The sequence below is a fragment of the Mytilus edulis genome, chromosome 1 (assembly GCF_963676685.1).
Source record: "Mytilus edulis chromosome 1, xbMytEdul2.2, whole genome shotgun sequence".
Classification (NCBI taxonomy): Eukaryota; Metazoa; Mollusca; class Bivalvia; order Mytilida; family Mytilidae; genus Mytilus; species Mytilus edulis.
This window is the reverse complement of record NC_092344.1, coordinates 65,738,529-65,757,915: the sequence shown is the minus strand read 5'-3', so window position 1 is coordinate 65,757,915 and position 19,387 is coordinate 65,738,529.

The following is a 19,387-nucleotide window of genomic DNA, read 5'->3' as shown; positions in this document are numbered from 1 at the left end:
AAACGTCTCGTCCTTTTTTCTAAGGTATCAAAACCTTTTTAACAAATATTCTGGATCAACTTCACAACTATTACATGAAAGTCTTACAGTATAGATTTTGGGTACTGGCGCTGTTTATTATCTAAATAACGTGTTATAGTAGTATTCTTTTATTTGTCTTTTTGAATATTCTTTTGACCATTCAGTCTTTTTATTGTTATATCCCTTCTACGAGTCTCAGCACCTATAATTCCATTCGTTGTTTTATTATAATATTGTAAATTTTTGTATACTTGTCTTTCATTTTTACTTATGTGCTTTGTCTGTATGGGTTTTTTTTTTTTTTTTTTTTCTTTGTTACATGTTTGTTTGTTTTATAGTAATCAAGATTACATGTATGACACAATATTGACTGTTTTACCCCTATTTTTAACACTTTTACCAATTATATATATTGTTTTTTTGTTTAGACATCGTTGTCAATATATGCGACTGTCATCCAAAAAAGAGGTTTAGCTAGCTATACAAACAAATTTAATCCACCATTTTCAGCGTAAGAAAATGCCTATCCCAAGTCAGAAATATGACAATTGTTATTCACTAGTTTTAGCTATTGATTTTGCCATTTCATTACGGACTTTCCATATTATTTTTTTATTTATCTTGGTGCTTAGTATTTTAGTTTTCTCTATGTTGTGTTTTGTGCACATTGTTTTTCTGTTGGTAAATTTTCTTTGTTAGCTATGGCGATATTTTTATAATCCCATGATCGATTCTAACTTTAGATCATTTATACTTGGTTTTGACATAGAGATGTCAGTTTGTTGTTGATAATAAAATCATATGGCAAAAAAACGTAGAAAGAACAATAGAAAATGACCTCATTTATTCTGAATTACGCCATTTGACAATAGATGTTATGTTCATCATCTTATTATACATGTTTAAGGAAACTAACGTTGAACAATTGTTGCACATGATACACAATACAACTTATAACATTTAACGTAAAACAGTATATAATATAGATAAATAGCATTATTTTTAAAGTTATCAGTAGACATTTTCTATATAATAGAACATACGAACATCGTTCTGATGTGAGATACACGAGTCCGTCGATAGAGATACGTTATGAGATACACGTTTTTATTAACAGGCAAAATTAATATGACGTACAAGTGTCATCAGACATTTGATATGAGATGTGTTAGTATGTCTCTAATTAGGTGAAACATTTGTAACTGTATATCATTCGAATATGGTTTGAAGAGTTTATCAACAAAACATAAAAATCAACAGCCTAGTCCCACAAAAAAAACAATATTATTAAAGGGGCACTAGCTTCGAGATATATAAAAAATTTAAAGTTTGATTTTTTTTGTTCAATCAAATATAGTAGAGTAATAATGAAAGTGAAATATTGAAATAACAATTCGCTTTTTGCAGCTAAAAAAGTTCAATTTTGTCTAATTACGCTAAGAAACATTGATAATTAGTTATTCACTTGCAAGTGAATGAGTCGACCTCTTTAAATCCGTACTGATGTGAACTTCAATTTAACATCTAGCTAGAGATTGACAACGCATGCATTGTACGTGTACTGGTTATTTAAAGAAAAAGAATGTCACAAATGAAAGTGAAACTACGGTAAATCAGTTGATTAGTAATTCGATGCACATAAAATCATTCTTATACGGTTAAAAGCAATGAGAAACATCTATTTTTAATCTATAAAATAAAATCAAACAGACCTATAAAAATCCAATTGCACGTGTTGGTTAAATCTATTCATATCTCTATTTATGTTTACATCGCTCTATCTTTTGTCAAGATTTTGCTTGAACCAAAGAGGTATGTTTATTAAAAACCCTTATAGTTTGATACAATGTTTGGTGTACACTATTATTGAATCCCTGTTTTGCTTTATAAACATGTGGCAAAAACAAGTAACTATATTCTTTAATTTAAAATCAAGACAAATATTACAATAATTTATCACAGAAAAGAAAAGAAAATACATCACCAAATTATGTTTTATATTTTTGACATTTTAATCTACTATGTCTGTTTGTTTTGTTCAGACATCGTTGTCAATATAATTGATTTTATGCAAAATTGTTTTATTTCTGTATATTCAAAAAAAATTATGCTATGTAGTATCTATTTCTTTACAACTGGCCCTTCAGTATTTTTGTTAAATTCCTCTCTAATTTTGTAACAAATGGAATATCGACATGTCATGCATAAAATTGGTATCAACACTATTCTTTGAATACTAAAGTCATATCTTATATATAAGAAAATACAATAATGATAATGCCATGATACAACGTTTCAACGACAAGAACAAAACATGGACACTCATTTGTTTTATTTTGCTAATTCATCGAAGGCATGACATCAGTGCGCGAAATTTGTTTATAAGGGTTTGTCTCATGTCTCTGTTTAAACATAGAAATACAGGTACAACAGCCGTGATGTTCATGAGCTGAAAGACGGTTTTCAATAAAGAAAGTGTAACAAAAGTATCCTCAATTTCGTTGAATGATACAATTTCTGTTCCAAACGAGTTGAAAACCACGATAAGATCTGCCACAAAATTCGGTAAGCATGTTAAAATAAAAATAAACGAACTAAAGTTTACAGCTTTTGCCAGGTTTTCAAGACTTGTATCTGTACTTTGATTGTTTTGTAACTGTCTTCTGCGAATCCTTCTCTTCTGAATTTGACAAGATAGTCCAACACCAAATACTATATATGTTACTAACGGAAAGAAATCTTTTACGACAAAAGTAATTAAATTTCTGTATTCACCGATTATTTGATAGTGAACAATTTTACAATAGTATTCTATGGAACCTGTTTCAGTATTTCTATAATATGCTTTGGCAAATTTCATGTCAAATTTTGTAACAACTGTTAACGGAATTATTAAGCAAGGAACTACAACAATAATTAACACAATTCTTGTCTTAGACACAATGCTTCTAGCTCTTACAGAAAAATAAAAGATTGCAAACTGGTGTATTGTCATGGATACCTTCATCCATTGGGATATTATATATAAGGCTTGTGGAATGAAAACTGTGAACGTGCGGAAGACTTCACAGTATTGAAAAGGTATATACGCATTCTTATCAGAGATAACAAATGCAATCCAAAGTGGAATACAGTGAACTGTTATACCAAAAAGGTCAAACAGGGCTTGCAATAATAAAAAAATGTAAGAAAGGAAATTCTTCTCTTCTTTGACAATTGATACCAGGCATATGAGGAAACCAAGCGACACAGCTACCAGTATTGGAAGAATATAAAGAATATATGTAATTTCTGTGTCTGAATATTGTTGCTTTGGAGAGTACCACAAATATTTGCGTAGATCTATTTTTGATTCATATATTTTCGCCTGTTCTTGGAAACTTTTAAATTCTTTTGACATCCAGTCTAGAGATCCCATACTCAATCTGAAACGACAAAGTACTATGAATAAGACTATTTCATCGAGTAGTCATATGTTCATATGCAGTTAAATTAAATATATGTATTAGAACTTCAATGATAAACAATGAGAGAAATTCCCAAGTTAGCAATAAAACATCAAGTCTATTAAAAACACATGACAACCTGGCCAATAGGTATGACAATGAAAACAATAGCAAAAACTTCACAGCAAGGTTTAGATGTTGCAACACAAACCCCAAGTCACACATAATTGTGTTCATTGATTAACTAAATTTGGATGGCGTGCATAAAACATTGTATGGGAAGTTTTCAACTTCACCACTTGGAAACCTTCTTATAAGTAAACTCATCATAGATACCAAGATTAAAATTTTATATTTGCACCATACGCGCGTTTCGTCTGCAAAAGACTCATCAGTGACGCTCGAATCAAAAAATGTTAAAAAGGCCAAGTAAAGTACGAAGTTGAATAGCATTGAGGACCAAAAATTCCTAAAAGTTTTGCCAAATACAGCTAAGGTAATATATTCCTGAGGTAGAAAAGCCTTAGTATTTCAAAAATTCAAAGTTTTGTAAATGATAACTCTATATCAAGAAAATTATAATAGGAATTATAAAGCTTTGGATATTGTATCAACTAGGAAATAAAAACTCAACATGCAAGCGCTGCTGTAATCATTCTACCAACAAATCATAACTTTTGTTGTTAACTTTAGTTCAAAACCGATCCTCTTTGTCTGTTTTTTATGTTAGTCAAAATGCAAAAAACCATCAACAACTAGAATATTATGCTAACAAACTTATACGCCAGACGAGCGTATCGTCTTCAAACGACTCATCAGTGGTGCTTCAAGAAAAATAGGAGAAAAGTCGAATCCAATACGAAGATGAAAAGTTGTGCCAAATACGGCCCTCTATGGCAGGAATAGAAAAACCTTAGTGTAGATATAAATTCAACATGTAAGGTGACCTTAACTGATTCTATTGTATTTTCATTTCAAGTTCTTTGTGAAAGATACAATTACATAGCCACCAAACCTTAAGTTATTTAGTAAATGGATATACTCTGTATTGCGTAAAGTTTAATACCAACTTAAAAATAGAAGCTCCTGTACAAAGTCTACCTCGGAAGAATAAAGGAGCTAGTCGGCAAGTTGACGGACACACTTGATTCCAATAGGTAAAAAAAGTCCTTTAAGTTTATCAAATAAAGTTTCGATGAAACAAATCCAGTGTCTTGATGAGGTCCGTTTTGGTGAACTTTGTATGAATAAGTGTGCTTTATTTACAGCGGATGATTTGTACCTCCCTAAAACATATTTGTTTCTAAGTTTCCAATTCATCTTTTATGAAATAAAGTTGGAATCATTTTCAATTTTCAAATTGTCATTAGGTTTATAACGTAGAAAGGAAGAAACCAATGGAGCATTCCAAAAGTATAAGCCCAATAAAAAAAGAACAATACAATGACAAAAAAAAAAGATCGCAAAAGAAACGCAGAAATAAATAAAACCCTACACAGACAACTTGTACAGTAGCGTTAACCCCCTCCAATATTGAATTCCGTCCTTAATCAGAAGTAAAATAAAAAAATATCGAACTCCGCGGAAAATTTACAAGGGAAACTCCCTAATCAAATGGCAAAATCAAAAGTTCAAACACATCAAACGAATGGATAACAACTATCATATTCCTGCCTTGGTACAGGCATTTTCTTAGAATAAACCTGGTTTTATAGCTAGCTAAACCTCTCACTTGTCTAACAGTCGCATAAAATTCCATTACATTAATAACAATGTGTGAACAAAACAAACAGACATAATACATGTAATAGGTAAAAAAAAGTGTATAAATATTGGTCATGGTTGTAAAAACAAGAATTTATATTTATTTTGGTCTGCTGTTCCAGAAAGGTAAGTTATTCATGTTTCATTATATATACAACTGGGTGTTCCCGCCAAGTCATAGCGAGTAAAAATCCGTTTATAATTCGCATTAGATAATTATGGTATTACAATCGAGGAAAAGAGATCGGGATTGTTTTACTTCAGAATTGAAGTAGCAATATACATGGTCATTTGCAACTCAGATATTCCTTGACGGTCAGCAAAATATTTTTATCATCCGTACAAATTTTGAAGGGATGACCTCAAAGTTACCATTGGTTTTAATATTATTGCACAAGACAGGGACTGTAAGTATTCAAGTGAATCTTTTTTAGTATCCATATGTAATTCATATCGCTCCTTAAGTAGAAAGTATCACAGTAACTATAATGCCCGGTTTTTTTTGTTTTTTTTTTAATTCATGAAGAGACATACTAAGTTGCCGAAAAACTAGTACATTCAATGTTATGTTTTATAGATCATTTGTCAGATCCTGCAATATAAATGTGTTTGTACGAACACGTATTGAATTTCAGTATCCACATATGATTCAAATCGCTGCTAGAGTATACCCATATCATATGTGGATGCAAGTGGCATAACGACAAATCCAGCTCTGCATTTTTGGTTCAAATTCCTTATGAAGATTAAACCGACCTATATGTGTTCAGAATTTACTCTTATGTAAGCGTCATGGAGAATATGATTGTTATTCAAGTAAATTAACATCCTTCCTACAGCAGCAAATATAATGCAATTTACAAACAAGAATTATATTGTAAAGGACTATATAAAAAAGATGTGATGTGATTGCATGAGACAAAAGACAATAGCAATTCTTCACTTTGTTGCAACATTTTTTCGCCAGAAAAGGTTTTTTAAATGCACAGTAATACACAGAGATTTTCTCAATGTGCGCAAGTCCACTAATGTCAATTCAAACTTTGCTAATGGGTTTCTTGAAGGCGTGTTGTAAAGATTAATGTCCTTTATAATTTGATAACATTTTTAATAAAAGGAAGGTTTTCAAAAAGCAACTGTAAGTAGATGTATGTGTTCTTGCAAAAATTGCAAACAGCACGTTAAATAATTTCATGCGTCCAGGCGCTTTTCTGGATTCACCTTAATCATGAACACTCACAGCCGATTATTTGAAGGCCGAGGATATATAAAAACCGAACCAGTTGAAGAGCAATATGACAAAAAAATACCTTAATAAATAGCCAAATCCGTCTATAATCAAATTTGCCTGAGGCAGTGGAAACCTTAGTTTCTGTAAATGGCTGCTTGCCTAAATGATTACTAAAACCCTTTTTCTTTTTTCTTTTTGTATGTATTTTTTGTATGTATTCTTCATTTTCAAAAGTTGTTATACAGCGGATTCAGTGTGTTTTACTGTGCTTCGTTCGATATGGATTCGATGTAAATTTCGTCTGGAGGTTTATGATTTTTCTCTTTTTTTCCTATTTCTAGCTCTTTGAAAAGAGGAGCAATTCGATACTACTAGTACTCATTTCCCTTTTCCTGCTGGTTAATTTGAATCCATGTTATATTTAAGACCATTACGTCATAGATAATGTATATTTTAAGGTTTTTCTTGTCGTAGAACACACCGAGGGTGTCAAGATTGATCAAATGAAAGACCGGCCGTAGGGAGGTCTTTCTTTGAGCAATCCTGACACCCCGAGATGTGGTCTACGACAAGAAAAACCTTAAAATATTCATTATCTGACTTATATACCGACTAAAAAATATTATTTTTTATAAAGACTTAATTTTAGATACAAAATTTAATATCTTATTTTACCGACCACAATAAAGTGGGATATTCCTTTCTAATGCGATCAGGTTTTAATACGCTCTACGGCTCATTTAGAATGTGAAATAAAACTTACTTATTAATATAGATAAAAACCTTTTAAAATTCATTATTCATACACAATAAAAAAAAAATATTACTGCAACTGCATGAAGAAACACAAAAATGAATTGTTACCATCCGATAACAGTGTTTGACAAATACAAGGCACATTGTAAGTAAATTATTGTACCAACTTAGTTTATGAAAAGAGGGGGGGGGTACTTTTGTGATGACATTTCTATCTGGGGAAAAGGGGTGATTTTTCAACAATTTTAATTGAATGGAATGAAATATTCAGACAGATTGTCTTTTCAATAGCAATACATTTGTTTAAACATATAATTAGGATATAATTATATACCCTCCCTACCCGACCTCATTTGAGTAACGTGAATGTTATTCAATAGAATATACGAATATCTTATTAGTTTATCATTTGATAGAGTAAAAGTTGTACATACATTTAAAAAAGTTAAGAACTGACACAAAGACGAATATAAATACATGTATAAATACACAGTATTCAGTGTGTATCGTCCTGAACATGCAGGAAATATTTGCCACTGGACGTTAAGCAAGCTTCCAACAATCAATCAACCTATTGAATGTGACTCAATAAGATTTTTAAAATCTTGCACACTAATATGTTAAATATGGCTATACTTTATGAAAGTCTACATTAAGATTCATCTCTCATATATGATAATGTTTCTGTATTGTAGCGATAAATTAACAAAACTTCACGTTATATTTGTTTCTAAGATTAAAATGCGGGCAATGACGATTTCTTTTACACCTATCATCAATTGAACTTTTAAAGATAAAATCTCAAATCAGCAACAAAAACTATCAGACGAATATAATTTTGAAGTAAATTATAGATTGCATTTTTATCAAGGAAAATAATGACCTGAAACAGGTCATTATTTTATGTTCGGAGCACATTTCATTGACACATGGTATCGTCCGGGTTGATTCTGAAAAAGAATGACCTATGGTTCTGAAAGAAAATAACTCCATATAGGTATATAAATGAATGATATTCGACTTTTGCTAATTATATTTTATTACATATACATTTGAAATTATTACATCTTGTACCATATTGAATCTATCAATTATTTTAAAACAAAATTCATGTATAGCATTTAGATTCAGTTTTACTTTACTTACAATTTGAAAACATTATTCAAATAAATTCGGGTGTCGAAAAAAGTGGCAACGTAATCAATACTTGAACAAACCTTTAACTGTTTTCTGCTTAATTGGTTCCTTTGAATCGTATACAATGGGTTACTTGATCTTTTATATTATGTTTTGGACAGATGTTTATTCGACAAACGAACAGAAATGTTATACTGTTTAATCAAAACATAATACTTATATCACACCTCTTAAAATCGTGAAACAGTTTTAGATTACGTATATAATACCCACAAATGCATGAGTCACTATAGTTTTCGTTATGGACAAAACTTTTCTTTGATGCATAACTCAAATAACACGGTCGTTATATTCACTCCAGGAACTGGTGTATTCTGACCGTAAGAGGGAGCTATTTGAATCGAGTTATTTGATGCATGGTTCTTCCACTGGAAAATGATTTTGTACCTACAAATTTAAAAAGAGAATTAAAATCGTTAATCTGTCAATATAATAATAATTGTATTCTTAGTATTTCCTTTAGATTGTCAACTTATGGAGACCATACCATTTTAGTTTTTAAATTAAAGGGAAAATTCGCGATTTTTTACTTATGGTTTAAATATGTTCATTATGACAAAATATATATATTCACAAAGTTTTATCGCTATATGTCCAGTAATAAAGGAGAAATTCAACAATTAATGAAATTTGTTTAACTACTTCCTGTAGGTCGTGACGTTTTCTCCTGGTTTTTGCATGCCGGGATTTAAAATACAATCAGTAAAAGTCTTGGTTTTTAATGATATTTAAACGTAATCGTAAGCGCGCCGATGACTTATGGTTTATCTAATAAACATCCGATAATAAGAAGATAAGACGCACAGACGTGCAATTGTACACATTCATGAGATAAATTTTCTATGTTAAACGTATATATTCGAATTATTTTAGTAGACAACCAAAAAAGTTATAAATTTATTAATTAATGCATTTTCGGACTGATATATGAGGTGAACAAATTAAAGTACAATAATCTGTAAAGACAATATGTTGGTGTACTCTTATTGACCTTTTACTATCTCTGCTTTGACTAGATTTATACGATGTGTGTATTCACGGTTCTGTGGCAAATTGAATACTCTTAGATGGCTTGTTGAAAGGTAAATTGTTATTTGCACTTCGGTATTTAACCACGCCTCTAGGGCACACCTTGCCAGGTGTGACTGTCTATTCGGATCAGTGGATTATAAAACAAGGGAGCATTCAATATACACATCTATAATACTAATTCAAGTTTCAAGTTTGTTACAAATAAAAATAGATCGCCGTGGAATTATTTAATTATATTTGCTGTATCATTTATTTCAATTCAAATAAATTAATTTACTAAGTAATAAAATTTAAACAATTTTCGGTTAAGACGGGAAACTTAATTCATGTGTCAGAATGAAATGATATACACCTCTTGTCCTTGATGTATGTCTCATTAAAAAGGGGGAATTAGAAATAGCTTTACCAAAGCATTTTGATTTTCTTTATTAGGCAAAAAATGTACGAGAACACTTACATTTAGACTTTTGAAAGCCATGTATTAATGTATATCTGAAACTATCTGAAGATAAGTAGATAAATCTACCGAAGCGGAGTATAATATGTACGAACAAAGAAAAATACTTTTGTTTTTAAATCTTTGCACATTCATGATTAATTATTGTTATCTATTACTCATTCAATTACTTAATTGGTACCTAAAATATGTCTACCGCTTGGCATTAAAACTCGGTATAGTAGGAAGGGTTTTATTACATATACTAGATTATATTATTTGGATGAGGATTTGAGCTATCCTATAAAACACATTTATTAGTTAACTACATTCGAGCCCAAAGGATATTAACTTAAATGATTCAATTAACTTTACTCACATATTACTTATATTTCTATCTTATGATTTTTGCGTGCTTGTTTTTATAGAACAGTTTATATATGGTCCAAAAATTTATCATAAAATCATAAATAAAAATATCTTGTTCGGAGAATGATAGTACTATAACAGTGGTTCCAGTCAGTCAAAAGAGTTTGACGAGTATGGTCATATTGGGTACGCACTAGAGCCAGGGTATACCGAAGAAGAGCTCCATAAAATGGAAGCTGCAGAAAGTTCCCGAAATCAAGATATCCTTAGCAACCATCGCTAGTTTTTAAAACACAGATTGGTGTTCGTGTACTAACTGCATACTTGTGCCGTTATTAACGGAATGTCTATGTTGCCACTTATTTACTCTCTTTGATCGTAATATTGAATTGGGTGAATGCATAAGTAACAGCATCGATTTCATAACAGTTTGTCTGAACCCGGTTGTTCTTGAAACTAACTATATAAGTTTTTTTTAAGTACAATCGTATTCATATTATACATGTTAAATGAATGAACAAATATTAAACCTATCTGTTTATTGTTTTCCGTCCATGTCTGCTCATCGCCAGAAATAAAGTTTGTCGCACGAAAAAATGGTGTTAATTCCAGAGTCAAAATTTAAAGAACTTATTTTCCATGTTTTCTGGTATTGTTCGAAAGAGAATTGACCTAACAGAAGAATTACTATCTTAGGCTGTCAGTAACACATGTAGAGTAGTGGGTCGTTGTTGGACATGCAAATCTTATAAAGTGTATCATCTGTTAAATTTGCAGGTCACTGAAAGGGGAAGTTCCATACGGAAGTAGGTTTTGAGATTGATTTTTTTTTATATCCAGTGACACATTTTACATGCGTATTCTTGAACGTTTGATACATCATTTACTCTCAAATTGCAAAAAACGAAAACTTCCACTTGTATTTATAGTATTTGTTGAAATAGTCCTCGTCTCACAACGTATAATACTCTATCTATTTGACCAACGATGTTCAAAAACAAAAGACAGCGAATTTTATGTCATCTTTCCCTATTTTTGAATGTAACTTATAAGGCTGTTCAACTGGCAAGAATACCGCCAGAGACATATATACATGTCTCTGATACCGCTAAAGCGAACAAGCAGTTTATTCTTTAAATTGCTATCATATCACGGCAAGAAAGAAAATAAATCCCGAAATTGATTTGAAACTTTAATACTCAATAGTTTTCCTAGAAAATACTCACACCCCTTTGGGATTATTAGTGTACGTCCAGTTGCATATATTTTACATGAATGTCGGAACAATTGTGATGATGACGAATTTCTTCCTTTATTCGAGAACAATCTAATTGATACATAAAACTGGGATTTTACTATGTTCATAACTTCGATGAACCAAAGCAAGATATATATCGACCTGTATTTAAATCAAACTGGTTCTCTTCTTCTTCTTCTTTTGGTATACAGTATAGTCTGATACATGTATCTATTTTAAATTGCACTATAGTTCCGTAACTTTCTATCCAGGCGTATAAGCCAACATCGACAAGTGCGTACATTTTTTAAATCAATATTTTTGGTATGTACCAGTCTGTCCTTTACTATAATTGACAAATTACATTTTCCCAAATTAACCCTCGGAAAAAATATGTACATGTATATAGATTTTTATTTCTTCAAATCTTTTTTTTTTTTTTTGTGGTATTTTTTATATTTTCATAAATAATATTCTTTACACCAGAAATGTTATTTATAAACAAGCGTACGAGTTAAATTATTGGCATCATATCACTTTCGGACACACAAGACAGAGATGTGTATTATACACCTGATAGTTCAAAATGGAAAGTTATAAGTCTGCCGTGTACACTGATCAATACCTACAGAAGTGAAACGATGCATGAACTTGCAAGCCCGACAGGAAATCGCTTGAATACCCGGACGTGTCACCTGAGTCCTCACACCCCTCACAATACCTTTGGGAGTAATACCTTTAGCCATGCTGGTGATCAGATGAGGAAAGATCCGAATTTATTTGAATAAAGTTTATTACTTTAAAGAATTATGAACGAATTAGATTTTTGAAAACTATTTTCACGGAACACTTATTTATTATTTGAACTGTGACTCTTTAACTAATTCCAATATTAACAGTTTAAAAATAACAGATATATAATAATGGTCATTTAAAAAAAAATAAAAACATTTTCCGTATCAAGTTTATAGTTAGTCAGATAAAACAATCGTACGATTGACAAGATATCGACACGCAATTACGACTACATCGGTTACTGTAGTTTTGGTCCTTTGTGTTTTATAGACATATCGTGATTATAATCGTAGAAGATGACAAGATGGCGGAGCGTAGAAAATTGATACTCAAATTTTAAAATCGATGTTGATCTCTTATCTAGCGGAATAAAACTTTAATATCTATAAATTTGAGCCTTTTTATACAGAATGGACATAATATCAATTTTTGATTTTTTTGCGAAGTTTCCCTTTAAGTAAAGTACTAGTAGTAGCAAATAAAAAAAGAAGTTTAAAGTTTAAACAATGTTTTGCAAGGGGAATACACACAAGCAAGTACGAAAATGAACCCTATCATTACCACGAGAAAAAGAGCTGTTGGGTTGCTTGAAACATACTTTACTTCTGCGTTTCAAGACACAATCTAACAAAATTATTGAATGAATAAATGGGAATTTACATACTAGGTATTTTTAATCAACACAACTAAAAGTTATAATAACATAGTTGTACTTATTGACAAGTGTCTTATGCAAACGATTGGCCGTAATTGTCAACTCCTCGGAAATGTAATTTGCAACTCGTTGTATCTCCCATTATATTCGGCATTCCATCTATGTTTGAACGTTATAGGGTATTCCTATGTAAACGAAACACGCGTCTTGGGTAACATATGCTAATACATGGTATTTTTGATAATTTTTTAAAACAACTGTGTCGATACCTCTCCTAGTGGAAGTATAACCACCGACCTAATCGGCAGGCTAGTTGTCAGAACTTCCGCTGTCGACATACAATATCAAAGATTCGTTTATTTCCAGTAAAGATTCCGTTGACAAATCTTGAATGACTCGAAAAACTAAGAACACATTTTCAAAATACTTGTTTTCTATCACTCTCCAACTTCGTATTTAATTTGGCCTTCCATCTGTTTAGATTCTTTCAAGTGAGAGGTTTAGCTAGCTATAAAACCAGATTCAATCCACCATTTTCTACATAAGAAAAAGCCTGTAACAAGTCAGGGATATGACAGGTATGGAACGCCACAGCTGTCTTATGTGGAACTCTGATATTACTTTATGTTGTTTTATCATTACTTAATAATAGTTTGTCTTTATTTGATATGGTTTTGACATTACGTAATGATATTCTAATATAACTCAATATGGAATAGTCATTACTTAATGATATTTCGATATTACACGATATGGTTTCGTATTGACTTGATATGGTTTTGTCATTACTCAATATGGTTTTTGTCATTACTCGATGTGGTTTCACCATTATTTAATATGGTTGTGTCATAAGTTAATGTGGTTTTACCATTACTTGATGTGTATGTGACTGAACGTAATGTAGTTGTTTCATTACATGATATGGTTTCGTTATTTCGTAATGATGATTTGTCTATTCTTTATATGGTTTTAAAATAATGTTTCAAAATTTGACCATTTAACACGACTTGATGTGTTTGTTTCATTATTTAATGTGGTCTTGTCATTCTTTGATGTGGTCCTGTCATTCTTTGATGTGGTTATCCCATTACTTGATGAGGTAAAACCACGTGACCAATTCGGAAAAACCTGTTCTATTTTTAGATAGATTTCCATATTGTATGCACTTTGAATGCGTTTGGCCATCCATCTAATTAGTGTTCAAATTAAAGTTCGGGTTACTGTTTGAGTTAAACTTTCAGTTAGTTTTCGAATTCAAGTCATACTTATAATTAAAGTTTTAGTAAGCATTGAGTTTCGAGTTGGACTTCGAGTTTGAGTCACATTTAAAGGCAGAGTTCTAGTTACAACTTTGAATTTGAGTTACTTCTTGAGGTAGAGTTTGGGTAAGATTCGAATTTAAGTCTAATTTTTATTAATTAAGATTTCGAGTTGAAATTCGAGCTATTTCATATGTCTTTTTGAGTTTGTAATTAAATTTTCTATCGCGGAACAAGGGCTTTAGCTCGGGCTTCCGAAAAGAGGGCTCCGGGATATGCGTACTTAATAAACACTTGCAGTATACAAAACGAAACACAGGAGTTGAAATAAAGTTAGATGTGGTGTGATTGCTAATGAGACAAGTATCCACCAGAGTTTAAATGCAGTGGATGTAAGAAATCATATATAGGCAACCGTACAGCCATCGAAAATCCGTATAGTCAGCTACAAAAGTCCACTATATGCACTATGTGAAAAAAAAAATTTTTTTAACAGATTTCAATGTGTCGTTTGTTTAATGTGCTTTGGATGGGTATCGCCGAAGTTAAAATCAAATTAAAGTTCGAGTGGTTGTTCAGAGTTATTATACGACCGCAAAAATTGAAAAAATTTTGGTCGTATATTGGTATGATGTTGGCGTCGTTGTCTGCGTCGTCGTCGTCGTCGTCCGAATACTTTTAGTTTTCGCACTGTAACTTTAGTAAAAGTGAATAGAAATCTATGAAATTTTAACACAAGGTTTATGACCACAAAAGGAAGGTTGGGATTGATTGTGGGAGTTTTGGTCCCAATATTTTAGGAATTAAGGGCCAAAAAGGGCCCAAATAGCATTTTCTTGGTTTTCGCACTGTAACTTTAGTTTAAGTGAATAGAAATCTATGAAATTTTGACACAAGGTTTATGACCACAAAAGGAAGGTTGGGATTGATTTTGGGATGTTTTGTTTCAACAGTTTAGGAATTAGGGGCCAAAAAAGGGCCCAAATAAGCATTATTCTTGGTTTTCGCACAATAACTTTAGTATAAGTAAATAGAAATCAATGAAATGTGAACACAAGGTTTATGACCACAAAAAGGAGGTTGGGATTGATTTTGTGAGTTGAGGTCCTAACAGTTTATGAATTAGAGGCCAAAAAGGGGCCCAAATAAGCATTTTTCTTGGTTTTTGCACCATAACTTTAGAATAAGTAAATAGAAATATACGAAATTTAAACACAAGGTTTATTACCATAAAAGGAAGGTTGGGATTGATTTTGGGAGTTTTGGTTCCAACAGTTTAGGAATTTGGGCCCCAAAGGGTCCAAAATTAAACTTTGTTTGATTTCATCAACAATTGAATAATTGGGGTTATTTGATATGCCGAATCTAACTGTGTATGAAGATTCGTAATTTTTGGTCCCGTTTTCAAATTGGTCTACATTAAGGTCCAAAGTGTCCAAAATTAAACTTAGTTTGATTTTAACAAAAATTGAATCCTTGGAGTTCTTTGATATGCTGAATCTAAAAATGTACTTAGATTTTTGATTATTGGCCCAGTTTTCAAGTTGGTCCAAATCGGGGTCCAAATTAAACTTTGTTTGATTTCATCAAAAATTGATTAATTGGGGTTTTGTTATATGCCAAATCTAACTGTGTATGTAGATTCTTAATTTTTGGTCCTGTTTTCAAATTGGTATACATTAAAGTCCAAAGGGTTCAAAATTAAACTAAGTTTGATTTTAACAAAAATTGAATTCTTGGGGTTCTTTGATATGCTGAATCTAAACATGTACTTAGATTTTTGATTATGAGCCCAGTTTTAAAGTTGGTCCAAATCAGGATCCAAAATTATTATGTGAAGTATTGTGCAATAGCAAGACATTTTCAATTGCACAGTCTTCAGCAATAGCAAGAAATCTTCAATTGCACAGTATTGTGCAATAGCAAGAAATTTTCAATTGCACAGTATTGTGCAATAGCAAGAAATCTTCAATTAGCAAGTATTTTCAATTGCACAGTATTGCGCAATAGCAAGAAATATCTAATTGCACAATATTGTGCAATAGCAAGAAATTTTCGAAAATTGGAGTTATCTTTCTTTGTCCAGAATAGTAGTTGAATCAACTTAAATCATTGTTTTATACAATATACAATGTATATTCACTTTTACTACCAACTGATAAATTAAGACAATCTTTACCAAGTTCAGTGATAACAAGCACCTTTTTTACATTTTAATATTTTATGATGTATTTAAATGAAAAGTTATTGTTGCAAACTCTATTAGAAATTTGAATTAAGAAAAAATTGTGGGGGGGTGTTAATTTTTCTCATTTCAGATTTCATAAATAAAAAGAAAATTTCTTCAAACATTTTTTTGAGAGGATTAATACTCAACAGCATAGTGAATTGCTCAAAAGCAAAAAAAAAATTAAGTTCATTAGACCACATTCATTCTGTGTCAGAAACCTATGCTGTGTCAACTATTTAATGTTAGATTAAAATAAGTTTAAAGAAGAAATCTTTAATTGATTTGTAAAATCTTGACATTTGTTTTGTGTAAAAAAAAAACACCATATAATGTCAAAAATTTGATCACAATCCAAATTCAGAGCTGTATCACGCTTGAATGTTTTGTCCATACTTGCCCACAACTGTTCAGTGTTCGACCTCTGCGGTCGTATAAAGCTCCGCCCTAAGGAGCGCCTGGTTTGGTATTAAAAAGGGCAGAAAATAATAAAAAAAAAATTATTATTATTTTACAGTATTTCGGATATAATTAGGATATCCCCAAACCACTTGGTCCTGTTATTTGATCTATATGTTTTCAAATAGAATCAGTATTATAATAAATTTGTAATAAAAGTACACGGAACGCTGTGTTTCGCCTGATATTGCTGCTTTCAGTGTAAAAGTGTAATGTTGATCGGCTGTTCATTCATCTGTCAAAAAAAAAAATTTGAATGTTTTTCTGTAGATAATTTTTCTTGATATTGAGGGAAAGCTCCTATACAAGTTTTAAAACACCTCATGGAGGTAATAAATTTATCATGTCAAAACAGTTTAATTCGGTTTTATTTTACTAAAACAAAACTGCATGGTTTTCAACAATGAGCAAAACCAATACCCCATAGTAAGCTATAAAAGGTCCCGAAATGACGCCACTTTCGATGACGTTGTTGTGTCTCACTGCCGCTACATTTATGTCGCAGGCTCGACACAAATCAAAAGACTAATACTTTTTTGTTAAAAAATGAGACACTTCAAATCAACTCACACTTTAGTCACAGGAAAATCGGAGGAGGGGGCTCGGACTAAGCAACAAAGCATCAATACTGTAAAATAAAAATTCTCTAAAAAAAATTAATGACCATTTGAACATATATACGAATATCAATCTTTTACTTTTAATCAATTGAATTCTCTGATCTATCTCGCACTAATTGAAAAATAAACTTTTTGGAATATCTGTTTCACATGTGATGGCGAACATGTTCCAGTTGTCGTAACCATAATACCTTCATCTTTTGAACTTCCAAGTAAGACCAAATCACTCGGTTTGTAATTTCGCAAATAACATGACGGATGCCACACGTTGAGCAGAATCTCCTTACCTTTCTGGGGAACCCGAGATCACCCCGATGGATTTAAATTACCCAGTCATATCGATCTATTGAGCCAGCCAATTGAAATGTTATTTTTGCCACCGCAACTTTACAACAACTGAAAGTTGGGGGCATAGTGTTTAATATTTGTCCGTCCGTCCGTCTTTCCGTGTCATTATGGGTACATAGTTATTCTGCATAACTCCTCCAACAGTTTGAATCCTAGGAAGCTTTTTCTTTACTGTCTGTTAGTACATATATTGACGGTGTGCTGCATGTGGTAAGGGTTTAATTTTATTAATATGTGCTCTTCGGGAGAAAGTTGAACTTTGTCATTTTTGGGAAACTTACTTGCATAAGTAGGGCGTTTCCAGATAACTCCTCCTACAGATTGAATGCAAGGAATTTATTACTCTGCTAGCTGTTTGTAACTGTCTTGATGGTGTGCATGTGGTCAGGGTTTTTTCTTTTTATTATTTTTCCTCTTTTGGGAGAAAAAATTTGTCCTTTTCGGGGTATAGGTGGATAAATGAGTGGAGTGCGGGGGCATCGATTTGTCTAGTTTACATTTTTTTTCTTTGCTGTTACGTACACTACTGTTACAGTTCGGTGTTCTCTCACATACGTGTTAAACTCTGCCACGTGCACTTTCTTTATTCCTGAAACAAGTCAGGAGCACGAAGTTCAATTGTTGTCGTTGTATATGTTACAGTAAATAGGTGAAATTAGGAATTACACGTAATTACTAAACATTTCAGTAAATACCTGTAATTACTAGCCAATTTAGTAATAACATGTATTTACTAGTTGTTTCAGTGATTACTGGTAATCACTGATTTGTTTTGTCATTTTTACAGCTATTTACTAACTTGATGTTTATGTTTTTATGGTGATTTAAGGAACGAATTTTATGAATATCTAAACAGTGTAGATGAGAACTTTAACATGTTTACGAACCGTGAGTAACTGTCTTTTGTGTTGGGATGCCAAAACGTTAACGTTATTTACAAATGTGCCAAAACCTGCAAATCTATTTTAGACAGAAGGAGACGTTTTTTATATCGAAATTATTAGACTGTAAATTTTTTTGCAATTTGTTTTTAGAAGTACATGTACATATAGTTTTATAAAGTCCTTTAATTGTTTGATGAAATTTTATTTTGTTTGTCTCTCATAATTCTTTTAAGAATGGCATTGATATATATTTATGTTTCATGATATATGTAAATATTGTATTGTATATATTAATGGTGAGACGTTAATAAACTATCTATCTATCTATCTATCTATCTATCTTTAAAATTTAAAACATAATTCAAGATACCAAATAAGAAAGTAAAGGGGTAGGGATTTTAAGGGAGATGACTTAAGGATGTAGGAATATAAGGCACATCAGAAGTGCATACTTTTTAGCATTTGTGTATTAAAACTGGAAAATGGTTGTTTTATAGGTTTTGAAACTCCGTAAATATGTGCATGCAAGACAATGATATTAATCCAAAATTGAGAAATACTTTCGTGAGAAGTTTATAGGCAACTTCGCCACCTATTTTTAGCTCATCTGGCCTAAAATGAAAAGTGAGCTTTTCTCATCACTTGGCGTCC